This window comes from Sciurus vulgaris, assembly GCF_902686455.1.
Source record: "Sciurus vulgaris genome assembly, chromosome: 14".
NCBI lineage: Eukaryota > Metazoa > Chordata > Mammalia > Rodentia > Sciuridae > Sciurus > Sciurus vulgaris.
In genome coordinates, this window is record NC_136475.1 from 25323374 (window position 1) to 25338645 (window position 15272).

The window sequence follows — 15272 nt, forward strand, 5'->3', positions numbered from 1 at the left end:
AAGGGAACCCCCACCCCCAAATGCACTCAGTACCATTATGACTTCCTACCTTTTGGAAGCAGACATTTGAAACAAATAGAAGTCACTGTCCCAGACAAATCCTGCCCATCCCCCTCACTGATAAATTTTACTCTATTGGCTGTAATACATCCCTTCCAGATGTTTTCAATTAAGATTGGGAAAGCTGTGTTTTTACTTGATTGAATCATAGCACTTGGCTGACATTTTTTGGCCCTTCATGCACTCCTTAGATTTATCAGCTAATTGCAGACACTTTGAGAGAATAATATAGTGTGTGTATATTTTGACAAACGCTGTTAGTGTGTCTCAGTGGTCAAAGACTCACTGGCATTTCTTTTACTGATTCCTGGTTAAATATTACAGTTGGTTCAAAAACATTGATCCAAATCCAGGAACTTATGTACCTGAAATTTTCATGTATGTGTCTTGGGAAATGGAGACAGGATAAAGCTAACCATTCAGTTTTTGTTCTTGGACTATTTTGAAATCTTTAGTCATGGATGATAAAATGACTTATTTGGAGATGTCAAATGCCTGAGGAATTTTATTTACAACATCAAAAAATAGCTTTATGTTTTTCCAATGCCACTATTCACCAAGGTTTTGCCTCTGAATTAATTCTTCAAATGTGGCCTGTTTGGACACTCACGCCTGAAGACATGTCAGGAGGAGTGACTGTCTCCCTCAGTCATGGCAGCCTGTGGCTGAGATGGCCCATGAGACAGGAACTGGGGAGTCAGGAGATCCTAACATTCAGGTGGGGCAGTCGTCATCTTGGATACAAGTCACAGTGCCCCAGAATTCCAGTAATCCCCAGTCCTGGGACATTGCTGGAGAAGGGCAGGGGGCAGGTGAGCCAGAGGCAAGAAATAAGGCAAAATCTGAGGGAACTTCTCCCAATGCAGAATCAGGAAACGGGAAGCAAACATATGTAAATGCCATGGAGTCTTACAGAGTGAATTTGTGAATTACCAATAAAAGAAATGCTGCGTTTTATGACTTAGGTCTACAGAGTTACCTAAGGGAACTGTTGGGATAACTTTGAATGTCTTATCATCTGCCCATCAGACAAAGATTTTTCTTAAGCTTGTTTGTTCATTTCCTTTCACAATGCTTCTCTATGAGGACGCCTAGATTTCTCTCTGGAATGGGTAAATATTATCTCTTTTGAGAAATGGTTTTTATTTCACAGATTGAACCACTCATAAATGTCTGACTTTTTCATTTGCTACTAGAAAGCTTGGAACTAAGTCCACTTCTAGCCAGGAAATAAACTCCTCAGAGCATATTTTTGGTGTGCTTTTCTCACTCACTGTATCATCTTTCTCCTGTTTGTTTAAGAATCCATTCCCCAATTATAATTTATTGCATCTTTTATTTTATTGTGTCTTGTGGTGTATGTGTTGCTTAAGTTGGAATAAGAAACATATCTAAATAAATGTATCCATGCAAATAAATGGACATTCCCAGTACAAAAAGATGGTTTCTTCTACAGACTTTAAATTTTATAACTACATCATTAGTTGTTTTAACCAAGGTCCTTTCATGAATTGAAAAAAATGGTTTCCTTCAGTCCCCTGAACCATCTCCAATTTCAGAGTAAGTAAACCCCAAGAAAAGTTATCACATTTGGTTAGCAAATTAACTCACTGTTCCTTACTTGTTTAAAATATTTGGTTAAAATTTTAGAATCTGTTTTCAACAAGAGGTAGGATTCATAACTGGTGGAGAGAAGTTCTACCAGTCAGATACCCTGCTCTGGCCAGAAGTTTTTGTTACTAATTCCCTGCATGGTCACTGGGTTCTCCAGACTTCTAGTGGATCCTGCCAGGCTCATTTACAGAGCAGAGTACATTTCCACTTCATTAAGGCTCAGGTCCTCCTGAAGAGTGAGGCGCAGTTTGCACATCCTCTTTCCAGACTTTTCTTACAAAAAGAGTAATCTGACTATGCAGCACCTAGAGACAGTTGGTCATCTGCACCTTAGCCCTCCATCTTATCTATTATCGCTCTTTTAGTTCTACTTTTCAAGTTCTTTTTGTGGCAGCTGAAGAGGTCTGTGTATTTCTACTTTCCCACTTCGGCTCCTGCCAATCCCCAGCTGCACCCTAACGTACCCCAACCCACCCCTCTCCACCTCCTCTCCACCCTCAGTTCCCACCTTTTCCATGAAGCCCTTGGAAGTGTACCTGCCCCAAACTATCTCCCCCAAGAACTTCAGAGCTCCTACTACCTGTCTCCTCACCCTTGCCTCCACCACATGTGACTGGCCATTATCATTTATCATGTCAAGTGTATGTCACATTTCAGCAACTCTTTATGAAGCCTCTCCAAAACTAGGACTGGCATACCATAGGCTCAATAAATATCTGCTGAAAATTCTTTTTTTTTTTTTTTTTTTTTGGTACCATGGATTGAAGGATTGAACCCAGGGGCACTTAACCACTGAGACACATCCCCAGTTCTTTTTCATTTTGGTGTTTTATTTAGAGACAGAGTCTCCCTGAATTGCTTAGGGCCTCCATAAGTTGCTGAGACTGGCTTTGAACTTTTCAATCCTCCTGCCTTAGCCTTCTGAGCCACTGGGATTACAGGTGTGTGCCACCTCTCCCAGCTGCTGATAATTCTTATTCATAATAATTTTTATGGCTTATAGGACATCTAACACAACATCTAACACAATCCAGCTCATTAATGTTTGGTATCTAACAACAGCATCTAACACAATCCAGCTCATTAATGTTTGGTATTGATGATACTAGTAAAGATCTTACCCTCCCTCTCACCTGCTACTGCTATCTAACGGCCTTGAACTTTCCTAGCTCTATCTCATTTATCTCTTAACAGATTACGCAGGACATTGACTTTTTTTTATTTCTTCTCCTAGATTTTGAAGAAGTCCTGCATTGAAATTCTAGCAGCTGAACCATCTACCATATGTGCAGGAGGTAAATTGAAATTGTTAATTGCTTTCACACAATTGATATTTTAAATTCAAGTCACCTGTTTACTTTTCTGATGTGGCATGGTGGAGACAGGGCAGGAGAAGGGTGGGTGAAAAAGGGAGTACAAATTGATTGGCTTCAAGGGAAGAAAGAAAAGAAAGAAGTAACACGTCAGTACTTTTAAAGTTTGGAAAAGTCTATCCAAATTCTGTCCTCTTGTGGTACCAAATTACAAGGAAGTTTTATAAATGCTGAATTCCCACACCATTGCTGAAGACTGACCACCAGCCTGCCTCTGGACAGAAGTGGACTCCCCCACAAGGCACAGTGGTGCATGCCTATAATCCCAGCAGCTCAGAGGCTGAGGCAGGAGGAGTGCAGTTCAAAGCCATCCTCAGCAACTTAGCAAGGCCCTAAGCAACTCAGCAAGATCCTGTCTCTAAATAAAATATTTAAAAATAAATAAATAAAGGGCTGGGGATGTGCCTCAGTAGTTAAGCGTCCCTGGGTTCAATTCCTAATACCCACCCCACCCCCCAAAAAAGAAGTGTAATCACCCTTCATCTTCATGTCACCCCACAGATACCAGATGATCTCAGTGACCACAGATCACTGAAATGTTATTACATTGAAGTGGTTAGTGGGTGCTGTCCTTTCTACATAATTAATATATTTACCTAATTGTTCAATCCACCAGTCCTCATAAAACTGATAAAAGCTGTGACGATTTTGTCATTAATATAGGAAATCTCTGCTTACACTCAGAAGCAGCCTTTTCTGAGTCACAGTGTTTTCTCTAAGTGATAAAAACGGGGGTCTCACTCTTGCTGTGTGTTATCATAGGCTGCCTGAAACTTCAGCCGTTCCAGCCATTCTTCATATAATTCCAGGCAGATTTCCCAACACTCTTCTTTCATTCATTTAAAAAGCACTGTTGAGCATCTGCTGCACACCAGGGACTGTGCTGGGTGCTGGAGATACAAGAAGGACCACCTGTCTGCATGAGTCTCTGTCCCCCGGGGACTTGCATTTCACTGTCGGGAGTTCCCTGTTGCTATCAGCTGTCTGGCCTCCCAAAATACCAAGTGCTGGTCATTATTTGCCAACAGAAAATATGATGTGCCACCCTGATAAGACAGTTAGCATAAAGGAAGACCTTTCAGGCCTTATCAAACCTTATACATTACAATGATTATGGTATGTTTTATTGGTACAAATGAGGGAATTGCTTGAGGATTGTCTCCCAGTTTCCATATGTTAGGACAAATCAAAGACTCCTGAGGAGTTAGACACTAAATAATCTACCAACATGAAAACATTAAGTATGCATGTAATTACATAAAGTTGGCCTTGGCATCTAATTACCTATTACATAAATATATACATACATAAATGCATATAGTCACCCATATATGTATAAATATGTTAGCAAAATACTTGATGACTATTCAGAAATGTGTTAATTTTCCAAAGAAAAGCAATTTAAAAATTACCTATTGATGTTTAAATACATTTCTACCTAGCAATACAGATGGCAGGGGTATCTATGTTTTTTCACCCCTCGAAGGAAAAAAATTTAAAACTTCACAATTTGATAAAAACATATGACCACATAAACAGAGCCAGAACCTTGTAAGGGGCTGTGCAGGAGAAGCTTCGGTGAGACTCCGTTAGCTTCAAGGTAAATCACTTTGGGTTCTGTGTGCTTCTGTTACAGTAAATGGGTGGGTTATTATAGATTAATCTTGTGTATGGTGTGTGTGAGTTTATTCACTTTTATAGTTCCCTAATTTTAAAGCAAGTGGAAAACAAGGAAGCCCTTTAATTGTGCAGTTATCCCATTCATGAAGAAAACCCAGACTTCCAGTTTAGCAATCCTGCTGGGTATGTTGGCAACCTGTGATACGTCAGAAAGTCTGAAGTCAACGAACACAATCTCTAATTCACTGGCATCATCAGCTCCTTCCTGTGGGCATCCTGAACACTCAGGAGGAAACTTATTTCCCTCCAAGTACTGGCACTTAACACGTCGTCAGTAAAAGTTGGCTGAGCATCTTGATTCATGCCTTCCCTCAAAGCACAGAGCCACTGCCTTTTGCTTATTGATCCTCATTCACTCCTTTCATAAGAAGTCAATGTCCCACCTTGAACTGGCTAATGAAAATGACACAATTAGAAATTCATAGCCAAAGATAGAACAAGACCAAGATAAAAGTAAAAATATTAACCACAAGGACAAGAGAAAAGTGCTTCTCTGTAATCCTAGACTCAACAAGTAAACCAGAATCCCCTCACATACCATTAAGGTGTTCAAGACCATAAAAGAACTGCATGTATAAACTTGAATATGGCACAGAAAAGTGAGGCCCACAATACCTGATCCTCAGAAATTGGTAGATATTTGAAAACTTTTTTTTTTTTTTTCCTTTTTGGTACCAGGGATTGAATCCAGGGGCACTTCTTATATATTTTTATTTATTTGTTTGCTTTTAATTTCAAGACAGAGTCTCACTAAATTACTTAGGACCTCACTAAGCTGCTGAAGCTGGCTTTGAACTTTTGATCCTCCTGCCTCAACCTCCTGAGCTATTGGGATTACAGGCGTGCGCCACCACACACCTGGCTTAATACATTTCTTATTAAATGAAAAAATAAAAAAAGAATTAAGAATTACTGAAAGGTTATTTAAAAGCTAAGGGAAAAAAGACCAAAAAATGCACTAATAAATTTAAACAAATTAAAGCAATTTAACCAATAAATTATTCCCAGTGCCATTTCCTTGGTAGAACCAAAAAAATAGATAAATCTCTGATAAATTCAACCTAAAGGATCTTTCTTCAGATATTTTTAACATCACTGGTATGTTTGTAGTATCACATATTTATAGAAAAACTATCCTACTGTGTCAGAGCAAACCATCCAACTGTTTTCTTTATTTCTAATGAAGAAAAAAAAAATGATACAAGACACAGTGATGGGTGCTAGCCCTAAGTTTTGAACAAAATAGGAAATCTACTTCCCTTGAATCAGAATTATAAGGGTAAAAGAGGGACAGAAAAAGGGAAGAGCTGAAAAATGAACTTGACCCAATTATGCTATGTACATATACAAATACACCATAGTGAATTCCACCTGTATGTATGGCCATAAAGCACCAATTGAAAAAACCCTAAATAAATAGAAGAAAGACCTCTGAGGAAGAGAAGCAGGAGAAGGGAGGCCAGCATAGTGCAAGTTCTGGAGATTGTAATGCAGCTGATGATATTCCATGCATGTGTGAATATTTAAAAAGGAACCCTGCTATTATGTATAATTATAATGCACATATAAAAAACATGCTGATTACAGAATAACATTCTAAGAAGAAAATCAAACCTCTGAAGGATAGCCTTACATCAAAATTCTTCCCTGGGTTTCCTGAAGGGCTGTTGTTGACTGTTCTCTGTGGTAAGCAAAGCTTTCAGGAAGCCTTGGAGCCCATTCCATTGTCCATAGCCCTGAGCACCTGTAGCAAAAAACTAAGCAAGACCCTCTGTGATTTTCATTAGGCTAATGGAGGATCCAGGGCTTACCAGGGATTTACATGAGAGTGTTTCAGAAAGCATGAACTATTGCATAAAACAAGGTGACATTATTGTCATCAGCCTCATTTTAATGAGGATTTAAAGGTCAGTGTTAAATATGGTGCTAATAATGTCATATCTAGATGAGAAAAACATGCGTGTGTGTTTCTCCACTGAAAGAAAAATTGGGGGAGGACATTGATACAGATCAGAGTATCTGCTAAATAACTAATTAATTCAATATGTGTTGTGGGAGAGGGTAAACAAGGAAACAACTGTTCCCATTTCTAAAGTAAAATGGTCAGACCAAGCCCTAGACAGATCTTTAAAGGAGGCAGAATTTGCTTTCATCCAAAACATTGTCTCCAAGCCCCCTTCCCCTATTCTCTGAATTACATGCCTTTGTTGGTCCCCAGAGCAACCCCGGCTAAGGAGCCCCACCCAAGTCTGTCCTGCTGGTCTTCCTCTGCTGACGACTGCATTCCCCCAAGACAATGATCTCACCTGGCTCTCGCCCCAACTCAGCATCAGCAGTGGTTCTGACAGTAAACTGCGCTCTTGAGAGAGGCAGCAAGATAATGCACTGGGTGGAAAACAAAACCACAATACCATGCAGGTCTCTAGGTGTGGGGGCTGCAAATCAAGTGAAAGTTAATGGGACAAATATAAAAGCGTCAAACCTGGCCTCAAAGAGCCAGTTTCACAAGCAAGCAGTTTTAGGCAAATCTGACTTCGTAAAATGTTTGCAGGGGGAAAAGACAACACAAGGACAATCACAGCTCTCTTGGTAGCCAGCAAGAAGGCCTTTGACCAAGAAGAACTGATGCAATCCTAGGGTGCCTCGGTAGCCATCTAGGTCCAGACAAGACAGCTAGTAGTCCTAGTATGGTGTTCAGATCACAGTTCCAAGTACCCTACTTAAGGAATGGCAGTAACATCTGCATATCCACCAGAGACGCAGTGATGGATCTAAAAACCATGTGTTTCTTTCTTTTTCTTTCTCTTCCATTCTTCCCTCTTTCCTTCCATTTTCTTCCCTCCTAGCTTTTTTCTTCCCTCTTCCTTTCTTTCTTTCCACCAGTTCTTACAATCTACTATGTTCCAGGCAATATGAAAAACTATGAATACAAAAATTCACAGGGTTTGCTCCCAATCCCCCGTGAAATGCAGTCTGCTCTGGGAGGTAGTTATGTGCTCAAATAAATTACAAAATCATGCACTGAGCAGTATAGCAGAGGTCTGCTCCTGAGCAGTGGGAGCTTGTGAAATGAGGAAAGATAGAAAGAACCAAAAATTAGACCAAGAATTGAGACTCACAAGAGTATCTTCAGATGCTGGGAGGATTCCCATGCAGAAAGGAAATGTGAGATGTATTATGCTTAAGCTTCAAGAGACCACCACAGAGAGGCTGGGAGGACTTCAGGGAAGCAAATGTTGGCTTAATACGGCAACTTTCACAACTAAAATTTTCCAACAATGGAGTGGATGGTCTGAAGTCTCCACCTCTAGAATTATGTGAGCAGTGGCAGAATGGCCATCTGTAACCAGATGCTCTCTGGAGAAAACCTCCTTTGGGTCTCTTTTACAACTTGAAGCTTCTAAAGACTCCATTCAGTTTTGGCTAAGATCTTAATGGTTGATTTATTTTTTAATGACTGAAGAAACAAGGACTCCTGAAACTATTTTTCATTTTAACTGAAGATTCTAATGCAGAGAGACAGTGGGGAGAATATTTAATCTGTTCTGGTTAAAAAGAAAAAAATCCATCATTGATGAAATTAATCTGGGGAGAGGGAGCCTTCTCAAAATTCCACTCTCAAGAATTGAAACTGGCAACCTCTGGACCCTAGCTGGTCTGCACATATGTTCTTTTTGATCCACACTGCATTTTTAAAAAATTTAATTAATTGCCAACATTTGAAAAATCTGATTTTGCCTAAAAATTCATATTTTCATCTTGTCTTGAAAAATCAGATCTAGTCATATCGGACCTGTATTTATTATAAGATAATGATTATTAAGGACTGAATAAATTCTTTCTAAAAGACACATGTACTTTTTCCAGTTTACCATAGTCCCCACCAGTCCCTGTTTTCACCCGAAAACCAGACCAATTATATGGTTGCCATTTAGCTTACATCCCTGACTCACAGCCCCTCCTTCTAAGCACTCAGAAGTCATCTATTAGTGGAGAACCTTTTCAGCAACTTTGGCATTATTTGCATTTAAGTTAATTCTGTTTTCTTCCCAATATGGACTCTTTAATAAAAAATTCCTAGTTGAGTGCAGTGGTGCATGCCTATAATCCCATCCACTCAGGAGGCTAAGGCAGGAGGATTGCAAGTTTGAGGCCAACCTCAGCAACTCAGAGAAAACCCTGTCTCAAAATAAAAATTTTTAAAGGACTGGGGAGGTAGCTCAGTGATAAAGCACCCCTGGGTTCAATTGCCCAGTACCAAAACATAAAAGCAAAAATAAAAATTTCCTATTAGGTATTTGTACAGATTAGCCTCTGTGTAGTTAGGAAAATTGGCCCATCAATAGATTGGCTCCACCTAATTTAGCTTCTTTCTAGGAAATGCACCCTGTGCATGAGCACAGTTTTATTCTGGTCCAACTCGGCCTCAGACTTGCACAGATCACAATTTTGCTGTGTAAACAAGTACTCCAGGAAGGAACTAATTGGAATCAGTGTGCAACCTGCCAACTGCTCTGTATTTGAAGTTCTCATAAGATCGACCAGAAACGGAAGTTATAATGAGCTCCTCACATGGTCATCAGAGACAGTCACGTCACTCCTACTGTGTCCCCACTGGTTCTGATAGAGCTGGGTCAGTGAGCTCACAGGGAAAATAGTTTCAGGCTTCATATTTAACATTTGGAAATTAGATGCTTAAAATAGACACATTCAGGCAACATCATCAGGTAGTGTGATTCCATTTCTTTCATTTCTTACTTTTCAAAGTGGTCGTGTCTGGCCACTAGGTCCCCCTTCTGGATGGAGTGTTTCATTCTCTACTAGGGCTTTCATTTAAAGATATTTCCATGCTCATTCACTGTTGGTTGGAATGTAAAATGGCACAACCACCTTGGAAAACAGTTTGGGCAGTCTCTTAAAAAGTTAAATATATACCTGCCATATGATCCAGCCATTGCACCCCCTAGGCGTTTACCCAAGATAAAAGAGAAAAGGAAATCTATAACCAAAGATTTGTATATAAAAGTCCTTAAGAGTTCTGTTTGTAAGGGCCAAAAACTGTCAGCAACTCAAATGTTCATCAGTGGATAACAAATTGTGATAATACTCAGCAATAAAAAGCAATAAATTTCACTTAGCAAACCCCCAAAACCAAAGACAATGTTTTCTCTGATATGCAGATGCTAATTCATAATAAGGGTGGGGGGGCACTAGGGAAGAATAGTTACTCTAGATTAGGTAGAGGAGAGTGAAGGGAGGGAAAGGCGTACAGGGGTAGGAAAGGTAGTAGAGTGAAACAGACATTATTTCCTCATGTGCATGTATGACTGCATGACCGATGTGATCCTACAGTATGTACAATCAAAATTGATAGTCCATTCATGTGTGATTTATCAAATTCATAAATGCTCTCTATTGTCATAGATAACTAATTAGAACAGATAAAAAAATTAAAAAGAATCATTTTCTATATGGGTACTTTTCAAATCAGTAAAATTCAGTATCAGATTTCAATCAAAAGGCAATCAATTATGTATAAACCTCAAAATAATCATAGATGAGTCTTAAAATAATTATACTGAGTAGAAGAAGCCAGATCAGAAAATTACTTATGACGTCATTCTGTTTTCATAAAATTCTAGAAAATGCAAACCCATGTACAGTTACAGAGAGCAGATCCGGGGGTTGCATGGAATTGAGGTGAGGAGGAGCAGGAAGAGAGATTGATAGCAGCACAGGGAAACTTCATTTCATCAGCCATCAGAAAGCACCTGTCAAACACCATTCTCTATATTTTACGTTAGAAGTTACATGCCACATTAGGCATTCACTAGGAGAGCAAATCCAAACTGCCTCCAAGATGAAGTTGCACCATTAGTCACTGGCCGAAAAGTCTTAAGTGAGCAGAGCCATTGGAGGAGAGGTCGATGTCTCATTTTCCAATACGGTGACTAATAGGCAATCTTTATGAGGTCATCTCAAAGCTATGTTTTCCACATTTTTTAAAAAAAAGTGGAAGAAAAGTAAAGGAAGAAAAGGAAGGAACAGAATGGAATAAGTTTATCAAACCACTGACTTTTTTCCTTTGGTTAAATTAAGTTATAATTCACATACTGTAAAATACACCTTTTTAAACTTGACATTTCAGTGGCAACCATAAACACTATTGATTCCAGAATATGCTCATCACCCAAAAAAAAAAAAAAACCCTACACCCATCAAGCAGCCATTCCCTCTTCTACCTCCCTCCAGCTCTGGCCTTGATATTCTACTTCCTATCTCTATGGACGAGCTAATGTGGCCATTTCACACAAATGGGTCAGGAGATATGTGGCCTTATGTGTCTGACTTCTTTAATTTAACATAGTGTTTTTAATGTTCATCCATGTCATAGCATGTTATCAAAACTTGATTTCTTTTTATGGCTGGATAATATTCCATTATATAGAATAATATTCCATTTTATAGAAATACTATATTCATCAGCTAATGGACATTGAGTTGTTTCCAATTTGGGCCTATTATAAATAATGCTACTCATGTCTAAGTTTTTGTGTGGATATGCATTTTCACTTTGTCCAGTGTTTATCTGGGTGTGAAAGTTTTGATTCATGGGGTAACTATGGTTAACATTTTAAGGAACTGCCAAACTATATTACAAAGACATACCATTTTACATACTCACCAAAAATGTTCATGGCTTCTAATATCTTTACCGGTCCTTGTTGTTATACAATTTATTATTATTATTATTTTTTTTATTATTATTCCAGGGATTGAATGCAGGAGTGCCTAACCACAGAACCACATCCCCGACCTATTTTTAGGTTTTTTAAAAATGATGATACAGGGTTTCATTAGGTTGCTTAGGGCCTCACTAAATTGCTAAGGCTGGCTTGGACCTTGGGATTCTCCTGTCTCAGCCTCCCAAATTGCTGGGATTACAAGGAGCATGCCTGGCTATCCATTTCTTTTATGTAGCTGTCATAGTGACTATGAAGTAATACCTCATTGTGATTTTGATTTGCATTTCTCTAATGACTAATGATGTTGAACCTCTTTTTATTCATTAACTTCATAAAATAAATGTTATTAAAACTGGCTGATTCCTGAGTAAATAACTATCTTGTCCTTCCCTTTTATCCCCTATGTCAAGATGTGTTATTTAGTGTCATTCAGTGATCCTATACTGAGACCAGCTCAGCCCTGGGTTAGGCACAGTCAAGTCAAACATTAAGAAGAAATAGAAATGCTAGATTCTGCCATCAGGAAACTTAAATTGTAGTTGGGAATAAAAATGACTAAAGAATTATAATGAATTTATATCTTTTAAAAATCCCTTAAAGGATGTGTTTCATAAAAGATTAAATCAGGTAGAAAATTCTTCCCTAAAGCCCTATGGTCCCTAGACATTTCTTGCAGGAACTGTAATCCAAAATGAAAATTGGCTAAAAACAATGAGTCATACATATTTTGAAAGATAGAGCCAGGGCTTTGTGGATTAATGGAGTTAAAGTGATATATCCCAGTTCTAATGTGCCCTGGCTCTCACTTGCTGATGGATTCATTCAACAGCATTTAGTTACATAACATCTTTGTGCAAAGAGCTGACACTCTGGTTGGGCTGCCGGGTCAAATGTTTGGTTTCTGGAAACCAAATGTGTGCACTGACAGAGAAATTGTACCAGGCAGGCTGGGAGCTTGCCTCTCCTGTGCTTCCCAAAGCCTCCTTTCCTCCACCTCCCCAGGCCTGGGGATTGCATACTTTGGTTTCCAGCAAGGCCAAATCATGGATCCCTGCTGTCTCTTTTCCTAAACTCCCTGAGATTGGGCCAAGCAGACATGTGTGCAGTCTCTTTTATAGAGGATTCAGCAGCTGAACTGGTAATGCTGGAACATGGTGCTAGGGAAGAGAGCTTGGCACCCAGGCTGCATTTCCAGAGTCTTCTCTTCCTGTGCTGATCTTTGAAGAAAGAAGAGTAGTAGGCAGCAAGGCAGAAAGCATTTGGAATCAGCAAAAATGTCAAACTGCAGACTTCTATATGTCTAGCATGCAAACGGGAAACAGAAATTGATTTCTATAGGCTTAATTGAGCAAGTAAGATGCAATAAGATTCTTCCATAATGCTTAACACTTAATAAAATGCTTGTTGAACCAACTGAATGATCAGTCACATGCCTGGCAAGCATATGAAGAAAAATAGTAAATCTATCTTTCTGATTTCTAAATGCAGCAATTGTGTCTAGGCATCAACATGCATATGTAATAAGACCTATGGTCCTGAAAAATCATATGCCCATGACCTTCATTAATAAAGTTCACAAATTAGGCTCCGAACACTTGGCTATAAGTCCCATTTTGCTGTTTACTAATTACGTAACTCTTAGCAAGTCATTAAAATGTCAAAATCTCAATTTCCTTATTGTTAAGGTCTCTTATACTTCTAAAAGCATTCTGTTCTTATTTGTACTTCTTGTGGTACACCCAGTGCCTCTGGGTTCTTTTACTTAGATTTCAGTTTTTTCTTCACATCCAGGCCAGCTCCACTTTTCTGCAAAATGAGCAAACATGCCTGAAATTAAAATAAAATAAAGTTACAAAAAAATCTTAACCCAACTTCTAAGTTCTCATCTGTCACAAGACAATGAGTATCTATTTTAGCATACTAGTTAGGAGGAAAATGACTGAGTTCTAAGAGCATAGCATTTGGTTCCTGGCAGTCCTGGATTCTGGTTCTGTTTCTGACAGTTATTATCTGTGTGATCTTGGACAAAGTACCTGACCTCACTAAGATCAGTTTGTCGTTTGTTCCTCCCTGGGCTGCAGTGCGGTTGAAATGACTTCAAATATATTCAAGGTTTAGCACACACCGACAGAGCAATTAACCATCAGTTATTAAATATCTTTGCAAACATGACGTCTAAATTAGTTTTTTGGGAATAAAGTGGCATAGACTCGACATTTATTTAACTACGAAAAAGTCCCATATGCTAATTCTCTCATTCTTCCTCCAACAAAGTCTCCATTTGGATAGCAGTTTACAATTAAAGATCCATTTGCACAAATGATACATTTTTCCCCTCGTACTTTTAGTCTATTTTTATTTTTATATACCACATAGCTTTATCCCAATCCCCGATTTTTATAGACATAGGAATGATAAAAATAAAAGAAAGTCGAGCATTGGTCATTAGATGTCATCAAACTTGAGCAAATATTCCTAAGTGTTTAGCTAATGTGTTAGTTGGTTTTTTCCTTTGGTATAACTATGGTAAAGAATAGGATTTTATTCACATGTATTAATATGCATCATTGAATGTGCATCATTATTAAAATAATTTGCAGGCCTGTGAGATATATTATCTCTTCTATTTAGAGAGAAAGAAGTTCTACACTCAAGGACCAGTGTTAGTTTAAACAGGTCTTGCTTCACAACTGACCGCAGATGAACAAGACTTGCATGTGTTGCTAAGAACAGTTATTCCTACATAAACCTGCACACCACCACTGTGTTCCTAGCAGAGATGGGATTGCTTAGCAGTATCCAATAACTACCAACCTAAAGAGGTGTTTTTCTAGTTGGGGGAGAAAAAAGACAAAAGAACAAGAGCAGACATTACATAATGACATGCTGCACTGTTCAGCACTGGCTGAAAATGCTAGAGTGGTTTCCAAAAAATGTTAGGCACCCTGGGCCCTAGAGAAATTCTTTCAGGGGGACCCAAAATGTGAAACAGACCCGAGGAGAGTTGAGTTTTGCAGAAGGAATGGAGAACCCCTCTCTGTGGCCCCCTTCTTACTGTTTTAAAAACTTTCTGGGCTCAAAAATATAGGTAAGATTTGAATGGAAAGAAGAGGGAGGAAGGTAATCCAGATAGGCGGATCCTCAAGAGGAAAGGTAGGAAGGCGGGAATTCAGGGGACCAGGTAATAAGCCTTGGCTGGGAACACCTGGTAAGAACCAGTGGGTCAGTGGGAAAAGAACAAATGTGGTTGCTTTTGGTTTCCAACCTGATCTAATATTTGAGTATTTTAAGGCTGGTGAAATAGCTAACAAATGCTGTAAATCAGAGCAGACAGGAAGCTTAAGGCTAATGGTTAAGTTATGTGTCCTGTCAATTCTCCATTTCAGAGTCATTTCAAGTCGTGGGTGAGAGGAGAAACGGCTTCCGGCATGCCCGCAATGTGGACAGAGGTCCTCTGCAGCTTCAAGATCAATGATTCGGTCACACTCAGTAAGTCCTTGCAGAATTGGTGGGTTTTTCAGCCTGCTTCAAAGGAGGGAATTCCCGGCTTATTTTCCAGTAAGGCCACACCCATGTAACCTGCAAAGAAGAGTTGTAGGGCACAGCTAGCCCTACAGTGTCTTGGTCCTGATCAGAAAAGGTGCCCCTCTGAATGGGCACTGAGGAGGGTGCCCAGCTTGGGCAGCAGGGCAGGCCTGGACATGAGCCTCCAGTTAGCTTCACTGCTGCAAGTGGCAGCCCTGCCCCTCAGGAGGAAGAGGGTACTTGCTTCCTTGTCCATTTCCATCTGCAAAGTCAG

General features: G+C 39.3%; 1 protein-coding gene across 1 annotated transcript in view; it reads left to right on the forward strand.

The window, feature by feature from the left end:
• LOC306644190 (anthrax toxin receptor 1-like) overlaps positions 1 to 14981 on the forward strand; it is an 86264-nt gene extending 71283 nt beyond the window's left edge. The window contains exons 9-10 of the mRNA XM_079110882.1: positions 2909 to 2969; positions 14860 to 14981. The gene's annotated coding sequence lies outside the window, so the exon portion shown is untranslated. The remainder of the gene's footprint in view (positions 1 to 2908; positions 2970 to 14859) is intronic.
• The last annotated feature ends 291 nt before the right edge of the window (positions 14982 to 15272 follow it).